The 16,806-nt window shown below is 40.9% G+C and overlaps 1 long non-coding RNA gene across 1 annotated transcript in view; it reads left to right on the forward strand.

Annotated features, from left to right (window-relative positions):
- The window catches only part of LOC104142163 (uncharacterized), a 55,795-nt gene that overhangs the window by 11,610 nt on the left and 27,379 nt on the right, over positions 1-16,806 (forward strand). Inside the window, exon 2 of the long non-coding RNA XR_693660.2 lies at positions 456-561. This is a non-coding gene — a long non-coding RNA (uncharacterized lncRNA). The remainder of the gene's footprint in view (positions 1-455; positions 562-16,806) is intronic.

Consider the following 16,806-nt stretch of genomic DNA (forward strand, 5'->3'; position numbering starts at 1 on the left):
GTGTTCAGGCATGAATGTAACTGCAAGGGCAGCCAGGTGTAAAGATGCTTCTTTTCACTCCACGGTATTAAAACAGGAGACTCAATAGATCAGAGTGCTGGATCCAGGTCAAGGCAAAATATGAAGAGTATAGAGTCTTTTTTTGATCATCCTAAAGATCATGGAAAAAGCTTCCTTAGGTAGTGTTCCTATGTGAAATTATCCCAGTAGTTAGGTACTCCCTTAATTTCTAGCTTAAATCTCCTCAGCTGCAAAGCAAGCCAATTACCTGAAGAGGAGATGGAGAACAATTATTCACTCTTTGCTTCAGAATAACCTATTACATATTTTACACCACTGTTATATCCTTAATCATGTAGCTCTACTATTCTCTAGGGAAAACAGATTGATTTTTTTCAATCTTTTCTCATACAATCTGTTTCCAGCCTTTGTTCATTGTCCTCTTGTCATTTCAGGTTTCTCCATTTTGTCTCCATCTTCCTTAAAGTGCAGTGACCCAAATGGCAGATGACGTTCCTGATGAGGCCTAAAGAACCGCTCAGGTCCTACTTCTAAGTGGGGGTCAGTGACAACACTTGCACATCATGTTTGTAGGACCCTTTCTAATGGCCAGATCAATTTCTGCAGGGTTGCTACCACCTCACTTCAGTTTGTGTATTTGATTTCTCCTTCTTAAACATTGACTTCACGCTTGCCTTTCTTGCATTTCACGTGATTGATTCTGTGAAGCCTTTTTAACTGAATCAGGTATTGGCACATCTACCCCTTACCCCCAAGTTCAGTGTTATTCACAGAGCTGACAGATTGATTCCGTTGCCTCAACATAGCTGTGTTAGTGGCACTTCAGATGTGTTGGGTACTTAGGATAGCCTGTGATTGACAAATATGACATGGGGCTTACAGGAGAAGCACACCTTTTCAAAGTGGCAGCTGGACACCAGATGGGATACCCTGAGGCATCTAAAATAGAACAGATGTCCATATTTAAGCATTTCAGCTGTGTCTGATCAGCTCCATTGTCTAAATTGTTAATAAAAAAATTGAAACAAATAGCTATCTTATCATATCTTAAAAATGTGGCAGTATGAAGTATAATATATTAAAAATGTGGCAGTATGAAATATAATGCATTGTAGTGCTGGACTAATAGCACCGTCAGGTCAGATAGCTAGAAAAGAGGTAAAAGACTGAGTAGTACCTGGAATTATAGAATGTGTTCTTCACTTACACAGAGAAAAAAACACTTTGCCAGACAATAAACTTGTGTTCCCATTCTTGTAATATTAATTAGTAAATGTATGATTCATTAAAATTAAAAATGGCATTATATATTTTTATATACATTTACATATATGAATGAGACAAAAAAGGTGATTCTTTCTTAATAAGGATTTTTGTATATTTTTTCTTTATAAAGCAGCGTTAACATCAACTCCACTGAATCTGTGTATATTCTCCATGTGGATGTTGGTCTGGTTTTCTGTTTTAAGTTGTCTGTATTATAAGTTCAAAAATTTTTAAATGAACTGAGCCCAGGACAGATGCCTGAGAGACTTGAATTGCTTTTCCTGTGTCACAGCAGATTCCTGATAGTGAATTCAAAGTCTAATTTTTCAATCGTCCCTCTGCTGTGGTGGTTCACTTTCAGTCCTATTTCCCTAGCTGTAGGAGACTCTCATGTCAGACTGTGTCAAAAGCCTTACGAAAGTCCAGATATATCATCTCTATCACTTTCTGCTGTCCATAGGCCAGTGACCCCATTAAAGAAAGAGATTAGATTAGTTTGACATGATTTGCTCTTGACAAATTCATGCTGGCTGTTTCTTATCACCTTTTATCCAATAAGTGCTTATAAAGTGATTGGTTAATAATTTGCTCCAGTGTTTTTTAGGACATCGAAGTCAAGCTGACTAGCCTGTAATTTCCCAGATCCTCCTTTTCCCAGCAGCTCCTTTTACCGCATCTCACAAGTGAGGCGTAGGAAAATCCCCTGTGCTTTGAGAAGAACAGTGTCCATTCCTGTTTCATTATGTATGAAAGGCAGAAATATTGAAGCCCACTTTGCAGGGGAAAAGCTGGCTTGGGCTGATGGCAGACATAGGTATGTGTTAGTCACAAGGACCACACAGACTAAGGGATTTATGCATTGTAATGCTCAGCAAAACTGTTATTCCTAGCTAACTTAGATTCCTAATTAGCATCTACTGGCACTATGACGTACAAATGCCTTATAAAGTGATTGAGGAGAGTTACAACTTAAATCTGGGATTCACAGCTGTCAGCATGACCAGGTAGAAGGAAACACTACAAGAGAAGTCATATCTGAAAAATGTTTTTCTTGCCTGTGTCCTGAGCAGTCATGAGTTAGGCTGCCTCTCCGGCAGTAGGATTTCAACCTAGAAACTGTTTTTCATTCTTAAGGGTCTAAATGATGCTTTTGTAGCTATGTGATCAGATCTTTGCTTTCTTCTAAGCATGAAGAAAGACATGGAGATCATGTTGTACATACTAGCTGACTGAAAGAGCTCTCATTAGGGAATAGAAAGAGTTGGGATACAACGAATTTTCCACCTCTACTGGAGAGATCACCCAAGGCCCACAGGAGTGCTGTGCAGCCAGGAACACATGTCCTAAGCCCAAAGGTGCTAGAATACAAGGCTGTAACTCTCCGGGAGACTGAGGAGTTCTGGTTCCAGTCTGCAGCCCTTGGAGCATTTCTGCTTCTGCACAACGTCTGAAACACTAACTGTGACAAGTGCAGTTTGCTTTATTCATTCTTCACGGGCCATTAATCCTGAGTGCCCAATGGTACATTTCATTGCAGTGAGGTATTTCCCTGGTCATTTCAGTACACACGCACACACGCACACACACACACACACACACAACCAACCCCCCCCCCCACCCCTCACCCCCGGCCTGCTGAGAATGGTGTCTGGCCCTGGGAAAGGAAATCTGGAACTGTGGGAGAAAGAGATTTCTGAATTTTTCCTTAGCTGTAAAACCTCCCAGGCTACTGGAATTTCCTATTTATGTTGCAGGTTGAAGTTGTACGTTGACACTGCTGAAATCTCTGGCATTTTGGAAATGGGAGGGCCGTGTGAAGCAAACAGCAGCTGTTGTCAGGATTGATAACTCAGTTGACTTTGTGCCAAGCTAAATGTTGCTTCCCAGCTTTAATTAAATCCCCCATCCCATTTCTTAATGGAAATTCAACCTATGCACAACCTCCTTGCTTGGTCACTGGAGTGCAGGGACCACACTGCAGGATTTCAACTGTGGAACAGCTGAGGCTTTGGGAAATAAGTCTGATAAGTTGGCATTTGCCTCACAGACTTTCTGTCAAGCAACTTGCTCTGGCAGTGAGACAATATTCTGTGATGCTAAAGGTGAGGTGTCCCTGAAAAATATTCCACTCCTGCAGACATACAAAGATGCTGTCAGTCAGAGGCATGGATAAGCCCTGTAACAGAGCTCATCAGCCACTGGAGGGGAACTTATCTATATTCAGTGAGTTCTTCATTGAAGGGAATTATGCAGGGAAGTAAAGTTTTCTCTCTTACTTCATATTGTTTTCAATTTACAGGAAAAAATGCAAAGTTGTCACAACCCTTGAGAAAGCCTCTCCACCTCTGTTCCCCGGATAAGAGAAGGGCTCTCAGCTCCATTACCCTCATGAGAGCAAAGCAGTCCTTCTCTTATGAGTCGCCCCACCAGTCCCCACACTCCACTGACCCTCAGTGCCAGCCAGAGCCCTGCCAACTGCAAGAGTTATAACACGACACCGCCCACAGCAGTTGTGGGCTAGTCGACACCTGGAATGGACTGTATTTGTAGGGTGTCTAGGTCCTGTTCTCGCTGTCCTGTTCACCTATGTGTGTGAGTAACAGCAGGGCTCATCTCCCAGGGTATGGGGAACTGCAGCTTCAGCACTTGCTGCCAGAGCTCTGCCGGCCTCCAGGCTGCACCCCAAGCAGGGGGGCTGACTGGGACTCTGCCAGGGGATCTTTTGGTGTGGAGATGCTGGGGCAGCGATTTCGGTTCTCAGGAATCCACAGGGAGCACAGGGCTGGTGAAACCCTTCAACTCACCCCAGGGTCACTCACACGAGGTACAGGGAGTGGCATTCCTGTTGTTTGTTATGTTACAAAAATATGTTTGTTATGTACAAAAAAATAGAAGGCAAAGACCTTCTGCAGTTGCAGGAAGAGGTGGCAACCGATGAACAGATAACAAAGGCTTTATTCTCTGTTTCTTTAGCTGTTTAGCTGGAGGAAAAAATGAGCAAGAGCTTATAGGAAATCAGTGACGTGCTTTTGGGTGTATGATAAAGTAGATCATATAAAATTCCGCTTCAGAAGTTAATTTGCTGCAGCAGCCAATTGAAACAGCAAAGCTTGGAGCATCCTTTGGTAAGTTATTCACGTCTCCAGGAAACACCTTGTGAGCCATATACAAACCTAACCCCTCCTGACTGTAGTGCAGAATAAGCCAATGAGCTACAAAGACATTTAACTGGTTCATGCTGTAATCAAGTTTAGTCATCATTATGCAAAACTAATTAGCAAGTCAGAATCCTTTTTTTGTCATCACTAAGCCATTGCTGAATTTAGAAATAAGATCTCCAAGATCTTCCCTTTCCCTGCCCTTTCCCACTGCTATCCTGGCATTAAAAATTCTCTTTCCATCATGACAAAGGATATGGGAAATATAAAAAAGTCTTCTTCAGTTCTCCCCTAAAATATCAAAAACTGAAAAATAATTAGATTGCTTTCCCAATTATTCTGTTCTACGAATTCATTACTTCAGCAAAAAGTTGAGATATTTTGAGCATTTGAAAGACTCCTGAAAAAACGTACTTACTCCTGCAATCTTTGGCAAGTAGGATTTCCAATTCACAAGAAATGTTTGTTTAATATTCCTGTTTCCAAAGTGCACTTAAGCAGTGATGTTTGTTTGTTTGTTTTTCAATTCCCATGAGTCAGAAGCATCATGAAAACATTTTACAAAGATAAAAAAAAATCCTTTCCAAACTAAAATATACCCTTAGTTCCTTCTCAGTGAATGTATGTTCTTCACTGAGCACAGCAATGGTTCCCCAGGTTTGTGGCCCCTATGCCATTGCTGCAGGCAGATGTCTCAGCAGCAGGAATCCTAGCAGCCCATCCCAGACTGCAGACTTCTGAAATTTACATCAGTAGCAGGGATCCTCAAAGCACAGTTTCCAGTTATGCAACCAAAAGCTTCATGCCAATAAGAGTTGATACCCTGAGGTTTTCAGGTTACCTGCTCAATGGCATTGCTAGGTTCCAGGGTCCTGACTTACATACTGTGGAATTCCACCAGATAGTCTGTTATAATGATTATGACCATATGTTTCCTGGGTCCCTAAGGCTGGGATAGTCTGCCTTGCAAGTTTGTTGAAAACCCAGAAGTACAGAAACCTCAGAACCTTCGAATCTAAGTTGTGAGTCTTCTCCAAGGATGGAGATGGTACAATCTCTCTGGGCAACCTACTCCAAAGCTTGACTGTCCTCATTATGAAAAAGTTTCTCCTCAACTGTCTTGTAGCAGACTGGCATACTACCAGAGACTTCCCACACACCTTAGGATGTAAAAGGTAAGATGTAAAAGCTCTGCTTTTGCCTTATGTTATGAAGGACCAACAACATTTTGGAGAACAGGACTGGAATTCTAAAGGATCTCAACAAATCAAAGAGAAGATCTGTAAAATGTAACACGCAATTCAACAAAGGCAAATAAGGATTCTGCATTTAGATGTCCAGTGGCACCAAGACAGAATAGGGAATAACTAGCTACACAACAGTACTGTGGAGGAGGACTTCATCATCATGAGCTGAACATGAATCAGATGAGTTATGCTGTTGTAAAAAGAGGTAGACACCGTTCTGGGCTTGTTAATAGGAGAGCCTCAGGAGGCATATGGGATCTGGTTTGGAGTGTTGCAGTTCACAAAGGATGCAGATCAATTGGAAAAAAGTTGAGAATAAGAATTACTGGAGGTAACCTAAAAAGAAAGGATGAAGTAATTGGAGTTATTTAGCCTAGGAAAGACTTAGGGGAAACATAACAGTCTGCAGTTACATAAAAGGTTTCTGCAAAGAGGAAGAGAATAATTTGTTCTGCATGTTCATTTTAGCTAGGAGAAGGAGTAATTAAAAAACAGTTAAGAAAATTAAGATTAGTTATTAAGAAAAATCTTTCTAACATAAAGATATTTAAATACTGCAATAAACAACTATGCTAAACGACACAGACCTTAACCGGGGCTGCAGAGCTGGAAGAGGTGATCTCTCAAGATTTGTTCTAGCCCTATTTTCTATGGCTGACAGGTGGAGAGGTGCATATTCTTCAAAAGTATTTATGCACCAATTTCAACTCTAGAGATCTTAGTATCTTTAAAATTGGATATTAAGTCCCTTCTGAAAACAAGACTTAGGGGCCTAAAGTATTTTTGAAAATATTCATCTTGTTTTCACCATCGTGTAAACCTTTGACATCATTTTAGATAACATGAACGCAGTAATTAAACTTTAAGCAAGCAGGGTATTCACAGATCAAGAAATTCTGTACCTCTCCATAGCCTGCTCTGTCTCTACACATTCCCTGGTCTAGACAATTCAGTTTGATTTATACCAGGCCCATGGGATGCAGCTTCATGTACTATTACAATTTGGATGAGCCTAGGCCAGTATGTGCTAGTGACTGACTCACTGATGAGGGGTTAAACCTCACAGTGGTGACAGGTGGGAACATTCATTAGAGCCACAACTAGCATAACCTGATTGTCTCATAAGCCTGTTTATTCTCCACAATAAAAATCTAATGGGAAGTATTTGCTCCCCTATATAATATACTTAACCTTTTTTCACTGAATCTCTTCATATTCATGGCTGTATTTATTTTAGCACTAGTTGACCACCATTTTCCTACCGTGAAACAATTATTCTAGTATCACCCTGAGAGCCAAGGACAGATATGAAAACATCTATAACTGTGGAAGCAAAGAGAAGTAACCAAGGCAACTCATTCAGCTCTGCAAAGTAATGAGGACTTTTAGTTCCCATTGCCTTTGTGTGGCAGTGGTAATAACAACTCTTTTGGGATTTACTTTGGTGTCACACAAGATATGATTCAACTAATTCCTGTTTCTCCGTGTGTGCCTCCCAAAAAAATAGATGAAGGCCTAAACCAAAACCACCACTCTCAGGATGGATCCAGACCTAAACCTCTTACATCTTTAATCAGCTGAAACTAGATCTGACAAATAGAGCAGCAAATGCGTTTCATGTATCTTCCGTTGACTGTAAAATAAATGACCTTAGCCAGGGCTCATCGCCCTTCCCTACAATTTTGCCCAAGCAACAGAACTATATTACCTTGGCGGACCATTACACAGCATGTGGAGTGACTGGGCCAGGCTTCCACTGGAAACAATGTTTTTTTGCGTGTGTCTACAAGTTTTGGTGAGTTTGGAGTCAGACTCACATGTGTTTTGCAGCCTGTGTCTCACATACGAAAGGAAGACAAGGGCTGGCCAGGGATGTCAGCTACCAAAGGTTCTCTTCAGTAAAGCTGGCTGCTTTGATACTACAAGATAAAGGTTCCAGCATCAGCTCTATGACCAAGCTTGAAGGAGCTGTGCAGTAATAGTGTCTGTTTCCAGGGTTATAAAAAGGAATCTCATGATTCAGTGAGAAAAATCTCTGAATACAAATTTCTCTCTAAATCTGCCCTTATTGCTGCAGTATCCACCATCCCACAAACACCCTAAGAACTGCAACTTGGCCACTTAATTTAAACACTGAATTTCACAGGTTGCCTATTTCTCAGGATGCACTGATGTCAAACTTTTGATGTGAGATATCTTAACAGGGAGAAGAAAGGCATATGTGAGATTTGCTTATGGTACATTTTTTAGACTGCCATTAAACTGATCTATTGCTGGAACAAACAATAAAAGACTGATTAAAACTCAGCCCTTCATAAATTAAACATCGTTGTCTCTAGCTGGCAAGCCTGCCACTTGGCAGAAAGCTAGAACAATTGAACTTGGTGCAATGTGCATCTACAGAGTGACAGGCTGGGTGGATTTATTCCTCTTCCATACCACATTACCAAACAAAAGGTACATTGGTAAAATCAGAAAATTCCTAAACCCTGCTGGACTGATGGCATTTGCAAAATAACTGTCCCAGGTGAGCTACTTTTCAAGTAGATAAGCTATCAAACTGCCTGCTTGAAGGTTCTTGGTTTTTATGAATGTAGATATTTTTATTTAGGGTGATTTTTATTAACTACAAATGTTCTGCTGAGTGAATACAATAATAAACATTGTCCCTGATGCCTGGTGCTCTCTGAGATGGCCAGAGCAGGCACTCCTGGGCTAAGCAGTGCAAGCACAGGAAAAGGAAACAGTCCCTTTTCAATGAAGTTTTATTGCAAGAAAAGGAAGAGCAGGGGCAGGAAAGACTGGTGAGAGGGTCTGCAGATTTTATTCCCATCCTGTTAGGAAAACCCTGCTGAATCCCTGTCAGGAACATCACAACTTCTGCTCTGCACTCATGCACAGATTGGGCCTAAGGTAGTATGCAGAGACTGATTTAAGCTAGCCCTTTCTCTCATTTTGCAGTTCTCTTACTCCCACTCCAGATCCTTCTCTAGGAAGCACCAAGAGAACAAAGTATTTTTTTAAAGCTGCCTTCTATGCTTTTACGGACACCCAATGGCAGCCAGCTCAGTGATGCTGCGTTCCCCATAATACTGTAATCAACTGTGATGTTTCTTCCAAGAGCAGTGCATGAGCCATTCCTGTTCAGCAAAGGATCCCCTGAGCTTCAGTGTTACCCTTCTAATTGCCAGGGTCTTGATTCCTGACTCAGCTAGTCTGCCTTTTTTAACATTCCTTCTTCAGTCAGTCTTCTTTCTGTAGGCCCTGCCATCAAGATTGTCTGTTGTCCCATGTTTCCCATAAGCTGCTTCTTGCTTAATCGTATGGACTTTTGTCTATTCATTCAGAATTATTCTCTCTTCTTTTTCCATGGACTTCCATTGGGAATAAAAAGATTAAGGTATTGGAGTTCCTGACAGGTGCAGCTGATGTAGTCAGCTGAGACGAAATGAATAACTTCACTTGGGTCTGTCCCTGAGGCTCAAGTTTGCACAAAAGTTCAACATGATTTTAAATGTTCTTTCTCTCACCAGCCATATCATGAAGTGTTCATACCTACCTCTCATGCATTTGAGGGAAGACAGGTAATCTGTTGTGGATCCGTTTGGTCTCTCTATTCATTCTTCTTTTTAAGACCTTATTTATTTGTCTAATGGATTGCACTGCTGCACTGTATCATAGCATCTGGACATCTTCCATTCATAGGTGAATACGGGTTCAGAACCTGGCTTCTCTCTATTTTCAGGCTACAGAGAACTCTTCTTGTTCTATGAGTGTGGTGAGAAGAACAGAGATTGCTAGTATTTCTGTAGACTTGCAGGTCTGATTACAGCATGAAAGAGGCGTCTAAAGAGCTGAGGTGACTAAACATAAAGTGTGAGAAGTGCTGTGTATCATGATGGTTAGCCAAGACCTTGTTCTTATGATCCTTGGACATAACTGATTCTGACCATATGTCAAACTGAATCTGTCTCCTCTCAATACTGGGACAGACAGACTGTTTAGTAACTCTGCCAGCCTGAGAGTGTCGTGCAACTTGTACGGAGCTTCTCTGGAGTCACGGACAAACTCAGTCCATCCAGAAAAGGGAGCCCTGCCTCTTGTTCCCCATTGGCTTACCTCAGCAAAGGACCAAGCTGCATGCTCAGGGTCAAGCTCTTCCTCTAGGGCTGCTGGTTTGTACATGATACCCATTCCTCCTCTTGGCAGTAGGAGTTCTGCCTGAGGCAGAGATACACCATTTGTCTTCTCCGTGACATTGCTTATTTAGTGCCCCAGCAGAGATTCATCTGAGGGTCATCTGACCAGCCACTGTCTAATGATGGTATAAACTTACATTTGTGCTAATAAAGAGACCTTAAAATTCATGTCCTTGTGTCTTTTCCTTGCTTCTGTGTAATTTCTTTTTCAGCCTTGATGTTATCTGGCTGCAGACAAATAGCTCCTCTCTAAAGGACAGCTCCTCAGTATTGATTCTGACTGCTTAAACTTTGTTATTTCATTCAATCTGTGCTCAGTACAATACCACACATGGACACCTTGGGCTGCATACTTAGGCTTCAGCTATTATTGGTTTGCTATTAAATGGTCTATTTCAACATAAAATACACACAGTATTCATCTTAATTTTTACACGATAAAAAAGTATGGAAGTAGATGACATTTTCGATCAATTAACTGGCTCCTCTTTCTTCCCCAAACTGGCTTTCCACAAAGGGCTTCTGTAGCATGCAGCAAAGCAATGATGTCTTTAGGAAGAGAGGAAAGGAACTCAGAATAGAAACCATGTTACTGAACAGTAGGCAGCCCCTTACTGGCCTGGGATATCAGTAAATGACTAGTACTTGGAACAGGGCACTTCCTGTGCTAGACCTCAGCTCAGTTCCAGACACACAGCCACATTCCTGCATTGTTCAGCATGTGATCTCTGGGACTTCAGGTAGGCACATTTTGGCTATGATTCTCATACAGAGAATTGGGAATACATTATAGAGCTTTTCCTCTGTGCTTGCTGACTCACCAGCACTGCTTTGAAGCAGCTGGTGAAAAAGGAATACTGAAAGGAGCAGCAGTGCTGCAGAGATGCGACTGCAGCACATGCAGACATGCACAGCCACCTTGGACCTCGCTTTGGGACTCGCAGCAGTAAAGCTCTGCTAAAAAGGCCCAGCCTCCTAATTCCCAGTTCTCAGGGTGCCTGGGAAGGCTGTGCTGTGCTGTCACAATCGTCCTGTGGCTGTTACTCAACCTAGATTACAGTGGCACTACTCATACTCCCTGCTGTGCTCACCTCAAAGTGCGGTGGAGCCCCTTCCTCCCCAAGCTCCAGTCCAGTGGGCGTGCATCATCACTGTGTTTCATGCATAGCAGCCCAAGGCAGCCAAACTGGCTGGAGCAGTCTAGATGAGAGATTGCAGTTGGAGAAAAGTGGATATTTGTACAGAAACACTTTATTTCAATTGAAAATGTCTGGGCTTTCCCCAATGAAAAACATTAAGTGGGGAGGGGAAAACCGTAAATCTTCCTTCTATCAGAAGATCAACATTTATTACTAAAGGTGTATTTTGGAATGGCTAATATCATATGTTCCATTTTAATCAGAAATGTCCGCAAGGACTTTGGGGATACTTAGGTATATGCATATATGTATATAAACATATACAAATACGTAAACGTATACGTATACGTATACGTATGTATGTAACTTCTGAACTGAAACTCCAAGCTGCTTTTATAAAGAATCATTCCAGTGATTTTCCCAGCTAGAGGTTGGGCTGAAAAGCCCAATAAATCAGTTGGAAGACTCCTCTGTAGGTCAGCAGTGTAGCACCCTAGGTGAATGTCTTGCATTGCCCAACCTCATGTTGCCTGAATTCCAGTCACTATGGCAGAATAGAGCTTGTGCACACCTTGAACTGGTCTATTCAATGTGTAGCTACCCTTTCTCTCTAGTGGCTGCCGTCTTCCAGTTATGCTATTCATTAACTGTCCTCTTCTGTTCTGAGACAAGTGGACATGTTAATCATCTAGTTCATCAGCTGGTGCCTTCCCATGGAGGTTGGGGCAAAGTGCAAGCCTGTATATCTTAGCCTTACTTTGCTGACAGATCTCTCCTCCATAGCTGGAAGACAACTGATGCAACTTCTGAATGTCAATAAATCTACTCTAAATCACAGCCTTTCCCCCCTCCACACTTGTGGTCAATCAGGAATGAAAAGAAGCGCTCGACATAAACCCCTCACTCTGGGAAGCCCTTCTGTGATTCTGCATGCTTTGAATGCATTTCTGCTACTGCTCTCTCAGCTCCTGTAGGTAATAGCAAATACCCTTGCCGTGGCCATGCTCTTTTCCTACAGGTACTTCATTTAGTTTCTGTGTTTGTAAGTAAGCAAGGTGAGATGTGCCTACCTACTGGTGTGACCCCTCCCCACTGACTATAGAAGGTGATGATTAGCTCAGTGTGTCTAAGGCTAGTGAGAGGTATTTCACCCTTACTTGTGCCTCTATTCTTCAGTGGCCCTAGTTTCAGATTACCTTCACAGTACTCTACAGGGGTTACAAGTTCCTAGAAGAAGGCACAGTGCTGCACCATTATGATGCAGAGATTATTTTACCACAACCTGGACCATGGGGACTTGTCTGCATTGCACATCAATGAAAGGACGGTAACATCATGGGGTTTGTATGGCTGGAGACCCTTCAGTAGCTATGTGATTACAGGATGTTTCCCTGTTAGTCATTTGGTTATTGCAGAGAAGCATAGGAAAATGTTTTTCTTCATTTAAAAAAAAAAAAAAGACAGGATCTTATCAGTTTTGATAGGAAAACTAGTCTTTTATGAATTTAGATATTTTCTGGGGTGTTCAGTTAAGCAGATTTCTGACTCAAAAGAGCTTACTCATAGATGAGTTTGAAAGTATATATTCTATGTTAGTCAGCCAATATAATTGTTTTGCAGGAGGAGGGGTATGTTTCCTGAGCAGGTGATAGATTTTAGACAAGATAGCAATGAACAGCATGGAACAAGCTATTATAATTCACTATTGAGCGAATAAAGGATTGTGATAAACTCTGTGTAGTTTTGGATGTTGAAAATATTTTCAGCCAGACTCAGCAATTATCCAACAAACTTCTTGTTGATTCTTGTGTATTGAAATAATATTTGAGAAATCCTGCAGGGCTTGAGACAGACCTTGAAGATGGCTTGAATATAGCTCCGAATCAGGCACAAAACTCAACTATTACAGGGAAGGACAGCTGATATTTATTTCAGTGGTTGAAAGCACTGCTGTCAGTTGGAGAAAGTTAGGGAACAGGGGTGGGTGGGGAATGCTTCAGTCTCATCCCAAGCACTGAACTTCACCAAGGAGAGTGGAGGCAAGCTAGGAGCTACACAGCTGGAAAGGTTGGCCATGATGGGGAAAAACATGTGAAGTGATCTGAGGCCAAGTTTATGCTGTTACATATCTCATCTCTTGAGCATTCAGAAATTAGTGTGTGACAGAGGAAGAGGAAGTTTCCACAGCAGCATAGTGGCAATAGGACATTGCACAGTGTATTGCGAACAGGCAGCTACTGCTGCTGCTTACCCGGTCTTTCAGATCATTCTTATGCTGACATGTACACTTGATAGTGCAGAGATCTTGGTGAAGGGAGCATGTATATGCATATGAGTTTGGGTCAATCTGGATATCCAGCTGGGCTCTGCCATCTTTCCTTCACTGACAGGAAAGGGGTATTAGAACTGGAGCTGGCAATTCTGCTGACAATGTGCAGGATGAACTCACATCCCTCTTCTGCTTCTGGGCTAGTTGCCATTCTGTGGTGTCAACATTAGTAAGACCTTACCTTTAACAGTAAAGGAAAAAGCTAGCTGTGAGCCTCAGAAAAAGCTGTCATATACTGCCATTTACATTCAAGTACTGCTGTTACAAGAGAGACCTGCACACTGAAGCTTAAACCTCATATTGGATATATACACAAAGAAAAAGAGAAGAATTCAGGTTCAGTATTTCAAGTCAGGCTCTGGTCTGCAAAAGACTTTGTCATTTACTCATGGATGGGGCAAAAAAAATTCAAGTTAAATCTTAAATCTACAGAACTGAAATTTCAGTGTTAAAAATTCAGTGATGGCTTTAATTCTGTATTTGGTACACAGAGTCTTTTGTTATATAATCTCAAAATGTTGGGCATCCAGACAGGCCACGTGGCAAATCTTAATTGTACATATTTAAGCACTAATGAAAGCTAACTGAAGCAATATGTCATCTCCAAAGGTACTATGGCTGTTCACTGACTTTCCACATGAAAGACTTCCAGTAAAACATTGTGATACATGGAATTACCTAAAGCCACCAAGCACTGGGCATTTGGAGAGATTTCTCCCTTGGGAACTATCACTACATGCTCGCCCTGTTCTTGTAAACCTCTACTATTGGCTATTATTCATGATACGAGACTCAGGTAAATGAGCCTTAGTCATGACTACAACCCTTTTTTCATGAACTGAGATTATCAGAGACTCTTATGTGCCAGTCCAAAGAGAGAGAAGCAGCTGCTCAGCTCAGTGCACTATAAGTAAGGAATAATTTCACTAAAATATCCAGAGCTTTGCCTGCTACTAAAATGCAGAGATATAAATTAGAATTAACTCCTTTGACTACTGGAGCTTCCCTGGATTTACACTAAAATAAGGTGTTAAGATTAGAGATTGTTCTTGCCAGTTTAAGCCAGGTTCATATATTTCAACTGGATATGAACACAAAGAGTAAAGTATGTTTAACAGCTAGTAGACATACTGACTACTTACACTGCATATTTATTTTGCCTGCATGAATTCATTAAACCAAAATGAAATATCTTTTCTAAATTATTAATATTTCTAAATGTTTATGAAGATACAGAACAAATAAATATGACACACTGTGATTCAGATGAAATAAAAGATAATGATAATCCTTATATATTTGCATATGGAAAATGAAGAATTTTGAATGAATAAGATTTATCTTTCTCTCTGACTATTTCAGTGGAATATTTTTTTAAAGTCTATTAAACTTGAGATTTCCACATAAAACAATACAAAATACTACAAGAAGGAGACATCAGAGCAAATCTATTCTTCATGCCGGTCACAAAATCAATTGCATTTATTGTTCGGAAAAATTAAAAACCTTTCTACATTTTATTAAAGTGCACATCTCACCCATATAGAGAGATAAATAATTGATACGTTCCAAATACATCACCTACAAAATATTTATTGGAAAAAAATAACTGTTTTATCACCCATTTCCTTCAATAGTAGTGCTGCACTGTTATGATGTTTACAACTTTTTTTTTTTACAAGAAAACATGCTAGCTACTTATTTTTCATTGTACTTAACATTATTTTATAACAAACCATCAAATTTGCCCAAGATAAATCTCATTATTTAATGGAAAATAGCTGTACACCAACAGGTGTCGCAATTTGGTTCTCTTAGCAGGATAGTATCTCAGCATTTTCCCATGGAGTAATTTGTTTTCGCCATGTTAATGAGTTTGTTGATCCTTAAATTGAGACTGGATGTCTGTCTAGAGGATTTGTTCAAATTCTCCTGAAGGGGAACAGTGGGGCTTGGTGAGTTCCTTGCTCTGAAATGTGAAGATCAGGCTGGATAACCAGAGAGGCTCCTTTTGGGCAATAGATCTAGGATCTGCTGGGCATGAGCATGCATCAGTGCAGACAATTGAGAGCAGTGAAGCAGAGCTCTTCCCTGCAATCACAGCAGCCTGTGTGCAAAAGGGGAAGAAGGATGGTCCTGATCTCCAGATGTTCTCAGATCTGCTGTGTCTGACTTGTCTCACATGTACCAGGACATGAGACCTCCTGCCCTCTCCAATCGCCGATATCAGATCTTGAGGGAGACGATGGAGATGGATGTGAGACCCGCCTCAGAAAGCTTGACAGGTTCTACCCTGCTTTGTGTGCATTATACCTGGACAAGGAAATCATATTATGTACTGGCAAGGGTCCTAGCAAGAGATCTCAGGGATATCCTGAGGAGTGATTTCATAGCTGCCTAAAGTACTATATAACTCAAGTCCTCCAAACAGACAGTCTAATCTTTATTTTCCTTTTTCCTGCTCCACTGACTAGCTTATCTTCTGATGGTAAGGCATTCCAGCTTTTCTGAAATCAGTAGCAAAACTATCCAGACTTCATATATCTCCTTGTACATGATACCCATCGAGCTTTTTGCATGGTCTTCAGGCAGGCTGCTTCCTCCTTCAGCTGCTATCTCCTTTCTCTGTGGTTAAGAGGGGAAACTGATTTGAAAGACTTAATAGTTCACAGGCTTTTTTTAGCACATCTATACTACCACACTTCACTATGCTATATGCATTTATTCTTCCACCATCTTTTGACTTAAGAAATTACTGTAGTTTATAGTTAAGAGTAGGAAAGCAAGCCATAGAGAAAGCATGGAATGCAGAAGAAAATGGGCCTGAATGACTTGGCCAAGGTCACACCTTGATCCAAAGTTTTCTAAGTTTCCTTTGCAATGTTCTTCTTCTTATAATCTTGTAAATATTTAGTTACTTAAGAGATCAAAGGGACTGGAAAAAAAATCCCAGTCCCTGAGTCCAGGACCTGGCTTTTGGAGTTGCTCCTGACAGAGAGAGTTGCTCTTCTGTTAGGAAGTCTTTGTTTCCTATACCACCTGTGTTCATGATCTTTTTTCTCCACAGTTCCTTCTATGTTTGTTCTGTTTAAAATTTCCAACATTCAAGAATACATTTGAGAAACAAAAGCTGAACTTGTAATTTGCTATGTCTCTGAAAGCTTTAATGACAACAGAGGGTTTAGACTCCTGCATACCCCTATTAAAGACTTAAATCTTAAATCATGAACAACTATGGCATGTTTATTGACTGTAACATCTAATTAATAAGCAATTAATAGTTCAGCAAAGTTTACTACATTGAAGTGTGTTCTGAGGAACAGAGAATCACTTCTTGGCATCAGGAAATTCAAGAGTATGATGAAAATCACCAAATATCAGTCAGTATTGGACTTTACAAAGGGTACTAAGGACAAACAAGTAAAGTTTCTCCTGCGATACAAATGA

Source organism: Struthio camelus, chromosome 17 (genome assembly GCF_040807025.1).
Source record: "Struthio camelus isolate bStrCam1 chromosome 17, bStrCam1.hap1, whole genome shotgun sequence".
In the NCBI taxonomy this organism is placed as follows: domain Eukaryota; kingdom Metazoa; phylum Chordata; class Aves; order Struthioniformes; family Struthionidae; genus Struthio; species Struthio camelus.